This window comes from Mesoplodon bidens (genome assembly GCF_964165515.1).
Source record: "Mesoplodon bidens genome assembly, chromosome: 2".
NCBI classification, from domain to species: domain Eukaryota; kingdom Metazoa; phylum Chordata; class Mammalia; order Artiodactyla; family Ziphiidae; genus Mesoplodon; species Mesoplodon bidens.
Genome location: NC_138177.1, coordinates 160,836,811 through 160,846,490, shown reverse-complemented (window position 1 = coordinate 160,846,490; position 9,680 = coordinate 160,836,811).

Sequence of the window (9,680 nt, the reverse complement as noted above, 5' to 3'; positions counted from 1 at the left end):
GCTTCGTTATTTACAATTTGTGGAAGGAGGCCCAGCATCTTTTTTGCCTGAAAGTGCCTTTCTTTTGCTGGTTCCCCACTGCTCTGACCGGGGGAAGATCTGGATTCAGACTTACAAATGCGAGGCAAGCAAGCCACTTTAACGGCAATGGGAATGTATCAGTTAGGATTATACTCAGTTGCAAATAACAAAAGAAAAAAAATGACTTACGATAGAAATTTATTTTTCTCTCTGTGAAAACTAAGTCGCAAAGTAGACAGTTCAAGGCTGCTCTGCCATCCTCAGCACTTGGTTTCTAACCTTAAGATCACCTCATTATGGTCCACATTCCAGACAGTGGGGAGGGAAAAGGGAAGAAAGGTACAATATTTTCCTTTTAAGAAGACTACCTGGAAAGTCTGGCACGTTTGTGCTTACATCTCATTAGCCAAAGCATCGTCACATGGCCATACTGGGACATGTAGTTTTCTAACTGGGCACAATGTGCCCCTAAAAATAGGTGCTCTGTTATTAATAAAGAATGGTGGAATGAGTACTGGAAGGTAACCAGCTGTCTTTTTCATGGGTGGTATTTAAAACCATGAGAAAGTTCCCCAGGAACAAACCCTGAGAAAGTTCAGACTCATGAGGTAAAACAGTGGAAGAGGAGCCAGCAAAGGAAACTGAGAAGCAGGGGCTGTGAGACAGGAGAAAACTCAAGCCGGCATGATGTCACAGACACCTAGATAAAATGTTTCCAGGGGGGAGTGGTCAATTGTGACAAATCCTGCTGAGAAATGAAGAAAGATAACAGAGAAATGACCGTTGGATTTGGCAATACCAAAGAGTCCCATAAGGAGGAGAAATGTTTCTCCTCAAGGAGGAAGGAGATTTGATGCTGGATGGCTAAACAACAATTAATTTCTGTATATTGGTCAGAGTAGGCTAGGCTTTGTTGTGGTAACAACTCATATCTCAATGCCTTAACACATTGATATATTTTCCCCACTCATACAAAGCCTGCTATGAGGCAAGGCTGTCTCTGGGTCACTCAGAAGTCTGGGCTCTACCACCCCAACCCAAGGCTTTCAGGATTGCCTCAATGGGGGAAAGAGAGCTGGAGGGTTGTGCACCATCAGTTCAATACTTCAGCCTGGAAATGACACGTGTTACTTCCACTCACAGACTATTAGGCAGAAAATGTCATACAGGCCCAATTTAATTGCAAAGGAGGCTGGGAAATGTAGGGGCGGGGGAGGCATGGACTATTTAGTAAGTGATGTTGTCTCAGCCACAGTTCCCTATAATCACTGTTGACTTTGTTCTCGGTGCCCAATGTCCTGAGCGGTTGCAGAGCCCCCTTCAAGGAGGTGTGTGCCTGTGGTAGGGATGAAAGATGGGGGAGAAGTCTGCCTTGTTCCATGGGTCAGTTTGTGCTGAAGGAGGTGGGGACCCCTGATTCCAGGCAGACCCAGCTGGCTTTGAGATGCTTCCTCCTGTGCAGCTGACAGAAACAGCTGTCAGAATCCTAGCTTGCTGAAAAGCTCAATGCACCGAATGTTTGCTTTTCTTGGCTCTGGTTGCCAAACAAACTGCCTCAGCTCAAAGCTGCCACCATCAGTGCTTTGGCAGAAAACTGACCTCTCATAAATGCCACTGGACTTTGCTATGGCCCCATTTCTACTGGGTTTTTTCTCCTGAATCCATCACCCGTGAATCAAGAGACTAAAGCAATTCCTCCCACTTTTTCCTCTGTGTCTCCACTTGATACAAGTTGAGCAGTGACTCAGGGAGATGACATGAGAGAGAAGGATTCTCACTTGTCTATTCACTCATTCAGTAAACATTTATTATACTTACTTTGTGGAAGGCTCTTTGCCAGGCACTATGGTCATAGAGATGAAGCACAGTCCAATAGGGATTGCAGACAAGAAAGCAGGTCATTGGGATACTAAGTGATAAGGTCATGTACAAAAAGCTGTGACAGGCCAGAGGAGGGCATGGTAAGCCTTGCTGAGGTGGTGAGGGATGGCTGTCCTGAAGAAGAGCCCTTTGGATTGGGTCTCAAAGGATGAGTTAGAGTTGACAAGTTGTAAGAAAGAGAAAGGACATTCCGAACTGAGGGAGCCTGAAAGAAAGGCATAGGGGTACAAAGGCTGGATCAGCCTGAGGAAGTGTGAGCAACAGGGTGTGACAGGAATAGAGAATGTTTGAAAGCATGTGTGAGAGAAGAGAAAATGGAAAGTTTCTGTATTATGACTCCATTGGATGCAAGGAAAAGAAGTGCAACGTAAACTAGCCTAGGCCAAAAAAGTGATTTGGGGCTCATGTAAACCTCTGAGACAAATACTACAGCTACTGGGCCCTTGGTCATGGGGGATGGGATGCCATGATTGAAAGTCCCCACCTGGAACGTATGGTTGGACCAGGGGAAAGGGCAATTCTTATGTTTTCACAAGAAGGGAGGGGTCAAACATGAGCAGGTAAAATATGAAATTTTCACCAGAGGTAGGTTGGGGCCAGGTCACCAGGAGCCTTGAATGCCAGCCTGAGAACTTCAGCCTTTATTCTGTTAAGTAGTAGGGCACTGTGGGAACATTCTGATCAAGGAGAGCCATATGTACAATGAAGGTGGCCTGTAAAGCCTACTCTTTCTTTACCTGAGGCTCTACTTTTGAGCTTTCTCTTGCCTTTCCAGGTTGCTTTGAAAGCTAATTTTAATCAGATGTCACCTGAATACTGCTGGGCCCCAGCTCCTTCCTCTGGCCTCAGGAGTGATCTACCTGTTGTTACCCCTAATTATTCCCTCTGGATCAGGAATGGTGAATGCCGCTGGCCTAGTCAGTCTGATCTGGGTGGCCTCCTATCTCCTAGGTTTCCTGGCCCTTCCCCCTCCCTGCTTGCCTCAGTGAATGGCCTCCCCATCCACCTGGAAGTCCTCCTGCCTCTGACCTGTCCTCCGAGCCCCATATCCAAGTCTTATTTACTCTAAAGTGCTTGTGGAACCTCACCCTGGTTCAGGCCTCATCATCTCTCTTGCCTGGACTTTGGCCCCAGCTCCCCTCAATTGGTGTCTTTTGTGAAATCATCTGCTCATGTCAACCCCTCCTCAAAAAACTTTCTACAGTTCCCACTGCCAGCCTCATCTCCTTCCATGCATCGTGCTTCTTTGCAAATGCTAGTCCCTCTGCTTGTAATCCCATGCATAATTCCAGGTTCATTTCCATGGTCACCACCTCCCTTTCTACTTTCAGACTCACCTCCCTCCCAGTGTCACACCTATTACTAGGATGACCACATGATTTACTGTCCAAACCCAGGACACCTTTGAGAATGAAAGAGAATGCTATTATCAATTGCCCTGGTTCAACAGGTATCTGATCAGTCTGTTCCAGGCAAACTAGAAGGTACGGTCATCCACCTACACCCAACATGGTCAGAAAACCTGGCACTTGGTGCTTTCATATCTCTCAGCCCTTTGAGATGATATTGTTATCCCCATTTTTAAGGGGATGAGGAGGTGAAGCCTCAGAGAGAGAAGAGACTTGTGGTCACACAGCCAGAAGGCAGCAAAGCTGGCTCGGGAGGTCAATCATCAGATTTCAAATCCTGAACTCTTCTGACTCTAGAGGTTGGTATGGGCCACCACCCCTGACTCCCCAATACCACAGAGTCTTACTGTCTAGGTTAGTCATGTGTGGTCCCCCTTCCCCAGATGTAGGGGGAAGGTAGAAATGCAGTCTTACTCATCTTGTGCACTGGTTCCCCCCCCAGCACCTGGTGTAGAGAAGGTCTCAGGGTGGGTTTGTTGGATGGGTGACTTCTTGAGGCTAGAGCTGTGTGTTTCATCTTAAAATCTGAGCCCCTTTTCCACACCTAGTACAGTACTTGCTGCGCATCTGTTCATTCAGTTAACACTTATTAAGCACCTACTGTGTGCCTGGTACGGTGCTGGTGATACAGCAATGAGCAGAATAGATAAGGTCCCTGTTCTCATGGAGCTCACTTACAGTCCAGTGGGAAAAACTGTACAAAAACAATCACAAATAAACATAGTTACAAATCAGGATAAATATTAAGGAAAAATACTGGGTACTGAGTTTTAAGAACTATTTTGGAGGTAAATTTAATAGGTTTTTGTCATAGATTTGATGGAGGACAGTGAGACAGAGATGGCTTTTGGGCTTCTTGCCTGAAACAGAGATGAAGACAAAAAGAAGGCGCAGTTTGGAGAGAGAAAAATGTCGGTTTGGATGTGTGGAGGCTGGAAGTGTCTGTGGGATTTCTGTTTTAATCTTCACCGCCTCCAGCCAGGTTAATTGATTTACCCCAAATTGCAACATTGCGGGCCAGTAACAGAAACCTGCTTCAGCCAGCCTAAACAAAGCTGGCCTCCAGCTAGCATGGTAGTGAGAGGGGCAGATGTGGGAAGGAGGGAGAGAAGCAGAGAAGGGATGTGCTCACGGAGACAATAATCAGACCTCCCAAGATGCAGTGAGGACCGTGGCGAGCAGCCAGGCAAAAGCCGCTTTACACCCTGAGGAGGGAGCAGCATCCCCACCCTACCCTCCTCCGCAAGAGACCAGCGCATCCCGGAGCCCTCGAACGAGGGGAGGGGCCTGCTTCGTGCCTGGAAACCCAAGCAGCCCGGGTGGCTCCGCTGCGGGACCTGCCAATCGGACTGTGCCTAGTGGCGGCGCCACGTGACCAGCCTCCCCATCTCCTCCCCTCCTCGACTTCTGGGGGAGACTGGCATCCCCGCCATCCTGCCACCCCTGCTCTCCCGCCCCCGCCCCTCGCTTGCCGCAGCCGCGTGAGAGTGGGCTCCGGCGAGGGGCCGGGATTCCGCCGCAGTCCGCTGCGGCGCGGGGGAGGGGCGGGGAGGCGAGTGAGCTGCAGCCGCAGCGCACGCAATGTTTTCCGTCAAGGTCGAGCATACCCACTCCAGGGCAAGGCTGCCTCCGGAATCCCTCCCAGCCATTACTACTGCCGCTGCCCCGCAATCAGGCCACAGCATCCCTGGCCCTCCTGGACCACTGCCCCAGCCTGTCGCGGGGCTTCCTGCAGGGACAGCGGGGGACAGGAGGGTTTCAATCTATCCTGCCCCACGAGCTAACCAGCCACTTTTCTGTTAGGGCACACCTCATGATGTGCCGCCCTGCTTTAAACCCCACACTGGCTCCCAATAGCTCTATAGGAGAGCATTAAGGCCCTTCATAACCAAGCCCCGGCTTAACCCTTTTCAGTCCCACTGCTCTCTTGCACCAGAGACCCAGTCCCTCTGGACCTCTTGCCCCTCCAGGAACAGCCATCACTTTCATACTCAAGTGACTATTCTTGCTGTACTTTTTGCCTAGGGTGCCCTTTGCGAACCTAGCACATTCATAGACCCAACTTTATTATAATAAAATTCGATGGGGGGGGGTGGGAACTGCTGCTGAAATGCTTCTCAGCAAAGGTCACAAATTTGAAAGATTACGGGGGTCAAACAGGAGAAATAAATAGGGCCAGTGGGCAGGGGCATAAGAAGAACCTGGCTAGAGGGCAGGGACTCTGCTCTCCATTGAGGCCAACATGCTTCTTGCGGGGACTGTGGGTCCTATGACACCAGATATTGTGAGTGTACAGGAAAAGCCACAAATCCAGATTTTTATGTGAAATCGCTCACTTTTTAAATATTGATTTGATTTTTTAAACATCCTGTGGACCAGATGCAGCTCATAGACCCTCAGTGTGTGACCTCTTCTCTTTAGGAAAGAGGATAGCTTTCACTGGGAAAATACTTTGAAAAACTGTTTAAGGTGAAGGTGTGGTCTTGAAGCTCCCAGAGGCAGCTGTTGTGGAGGCAACAAAGAAGAGGAATTGGATTTGATTTGTTCTTAAAATGACTCTAGACGCTTTAAGCTACTGAGGACTCAGAAAATCTACCAGAAACTGGAGGACTGGGTTTGGGAAGTGGGGAGGAACCGAGGCGGGGGGAGGGCAGAGGCAGCAGAAAGCCAGCCAGGACACCTACCCACCAGCATCAACCGCTGTGAATGATGGCAAACATTTCCTCATTCATGGGGTCTACATGAAGGCCAGGGAGGGGTCCTGTTGTGCTTGGACTTGCAGGGGGTGAGGGAGAGCGTGAGGGGGTGACTGGAGACGGGAGGAGAAGCCAGCCCCCCAACTCCTAAGGCTTCACACAGTGGGATAATGCCTAGAAGGGAAATTGGAGAGCTCCTTAGGAAGAGAGAGTAGAGACAATAGCCAAATGGCAGATATCCATGGCCAGGAGACAGGAGCTGGCCACAGCTGAGGGGGTAGGAACAGTGTAGAGGGAAGCAAAAGAGCTGCTGATGCTGTCTTGGGAACCAGTGTATTTTCAGTTCACCCTGAGGTCTTTTGTAACTGTGATGTGGTCTCTTCGTCTGTCTCCCATTCCTGGAAATCTTCAAAAAAGTCTTCTGTACTCACTGAAGCTGCCCCGACTGGGGTGTTTGTGAAAATGGCCGAAGGGGCCAAGCTTTACATCTGTTTTGGCATAGTGCTGATCAAAGACAGTACAGGCTGAATCAGGAGCTGGACCACGAGATATCAAATCTCCCAAGAATTCGCAGTAATTTTGGTGAGGGTTTTGGAATGAGTGCTTGGGCTCATCCCATGATCTCAAGGGGTCAGGAGGCCCCTGGCTGACATCTAGGTTACAGTAATAAAGAACCAGCTATAATTTACTAAGTGCTTACTTGTGCCAGACATTGTGCAAATACATACATTACCTCTGTTATCCCCACAGTGATTGTATGAGAGAGATATTATTATCATAATCCTCATTTTACAGATGAAGAAATTAAAGCCCACAGAGGTGCAGTAACTTGCCCAAAGCCACAGAGATAGAAAATAGTGGACTGGACTCGCTCTCCAGCCGATTGCCCCCAGCAGAAGAAATAATCATCTTCTCTGGAGTTTTCCTGGACAGCACTTACTATGCAGAGTTATAATTATTGTTTTAACTTGCATGTCTGTCCTTCCCACTCATCTATAAGGGGACAGGAGCCAAGCTGCTAATTTCAAGTGCCTGGCACACAGTGGGTGCTGAGTACATGTTAAATCAATTAGTTTAAGGAAGGCCAAAAGCAGCACCTCAAGTCTTAGGTCTTTGTGCCCTTGGACAAGTCATTCACCCTCTCTAGGCCTCAGTTTTCTTGTCTGTGGAATGGGAATTATAGATCTCACAGGATTATTGTGAGATTTAAATGAGACCAGGTCGTGGAATTTCTGTAAATTTCCATTCAACCAGCAGCTGTTGTTGCTGCTATAAAGATGATGATGATGATGACGACAATGACATGATGATGACTGAGAAAGGAGCAGGGGAAAGAAACCAGGATCCAGAAATTCCAGAACTGTATCAGTTCAAACAGGGAGGCCCAGTCAGTGTGCAGCGTTTCCAAGACTACTGTGTCTTCATTCATTCATCATTGCTGGAACACCTACTCTGTGCCACCGCTTGATCATTCAAAACTCTGCAGAACAGAAACTCAAATTATCCTCATTTTTCAAGTGAAAAAAATGAGGTAAGATATATGACGTGACTTCCTCAAGGGGAACACAGCGACAAAGTGGCAGAGGCAGGATTTGAACCTAGATCTGTGTGGTTCTAAAATCCTTGATCTTTCTGCTTTCCATTACACAGCTTCTTCAGTCTTCACTCAATTCACCAGAACATTTATCAAGCATCAACTAAGTGCTAGGCCTTCTGCAGGGGTAGGGGATACAAGGCCCAGACTGTCTGAAAGCCATTTCTAGGTCAAGCTGGTGAGACAGACAACTCAGCAGACATTTCCAATTCAGTGTGATAAACTCTGTGCTGGGTGAAGTGTGGGTGATAGGAGAGTGTGCCATTGACTTAGACTTGCCTTTCTCTTTGGACTGTGGACCCCAGGTACATCTCAAACTTGCCAAGTGGTTCCCTTCAAGTCCACCTCTCTGGGGTGGAGGGGGTTTTGCAGTGGGGACCAAACAATAACCAACAGTCCTCTCCATAAGAAATCCCTCCCAGGGCTTCCCTGGTGGTGCAGTGGTTAAGAATCTGCCTGCCAATGCAGGGAACATGGGTTCGAGCCCTGGCCCGGGAAGATCCCACATGCCGCAGAGCAACTAAGCCCATGCACCACAACTACTGAGCCTGTGCTCTAGAGCCCTTGAGCCACAACTACTGAGCCTGCATGCTGCAACTACTGATGCCCGTGCGCCTAGAGCCCATACTCTGCAACAAAAGAAGCCAGCACAGTGAGAAGCCGGTGCACTGCAACGAAGAGTAGCCCCAACTCACTGCAACTAGAGAAAGCCCGCGCGCAGCAACAAAGACCCAACACAGCCAAAAAAAGAAAAAAAATCAATAAAATAAATAAATTAAAAATTAAAAAAAAAAAAAGATCCCTTCCAACCAGCCTCTCCTCTCTCTTCATCTCTGTCTCTGTTTCTCTCACAGACACACACACACTCCATGATGACCGGAGGTGGGTGATGGGGTAATGCTGGTAGAACTGGTTTCTCCATCCTTCGGCATGCTCTGCCTGGGTGGTCCATGGTTCATGGCATTTGTTACCTCTGCCAAAACAACAGGGACATCCTGTTACACATTCATTAAAAAGAAATCAGGGAGGAAAGTCACCCAATCGATAGTGATTATCTCTGGGTGGTGAAGTTATGCGTAATCTCTATTTTCTTCTTTTTTACTTATTTGCTTAAAATTTTTTTTCTAGCATGGATTTATTACTTTTGTAATCAGTAAAACTATTTTAACAGTTATTTGTGGCCTCATAGATGTGGGAGAAGGTCTATGAGAAGCAGTCTCAGAAGGGGCTTTGTCCTGAGTACAGCAGGGACTGGACAAGGCAGCACACAGGGGAGAGATGAGTAAGTGAGAAGTCATCGAGGATTAAAAACAAGAGCCACCATTCCTGAAGGCTTGCTCTGAACCTAGGTCCTTCCTGGCCTTGATGTACATTTCTCAGTTAACCCTCAAAACCAGTTTAGGAGATAAGCTATTATTTCACAGCTGAGGAAACCAAGGGCCCATTTTATAGAAAAAGAAACCAAGACTCAGAGAGGGTCCATTACGTGCCTAGGACCGCACAGCTAGAAAGTGATGGAGGCAGGATTTGAATCCAGGTCTGTGTAGTTTTAACTTATGGACTTCGTGGCCATTCCAAGTTCTCCCGGTTGCACAGGGCTTACGTATTCCCATCTCCTCACACATACTCACTGATATTAGTACAATGCAGAGGGGCAGGTGAGATAAAGATCGTTGTCCCATTTTCCAAAATGAGAAAATTAAGACCAGAGAGGAGATTTGCTCAGCATGGAGCTGAGAAGTGGTAGCTCTCCTAGAATCCTCCTTTCTCTCTTCTGCTACCTTCTGCCTACTGCTGGGGCTTCCTTTGTGAAACAAATGACTCAAGGTAAATTGCTGGCTGGACTTCCCCTTTCTCAAAACACAGGAAGTCTGTGTTGTTTGCCATTGTGAGAGAATAATTTCAGGTCAGTTACAATACAGGCCACATAGAGGATTGGGTCCTGGGGTGGGGGTGGCAGGCAGGGCTCCCTGCGACCTGGGCTGTCTGGAGACACCTGTATTTTTCCTTCCTGAGGTTCATGTCAGTGTGTCTGCCCAGGCTTGAAGTCACACCCCAGATAGCTGACAGAACTATTAT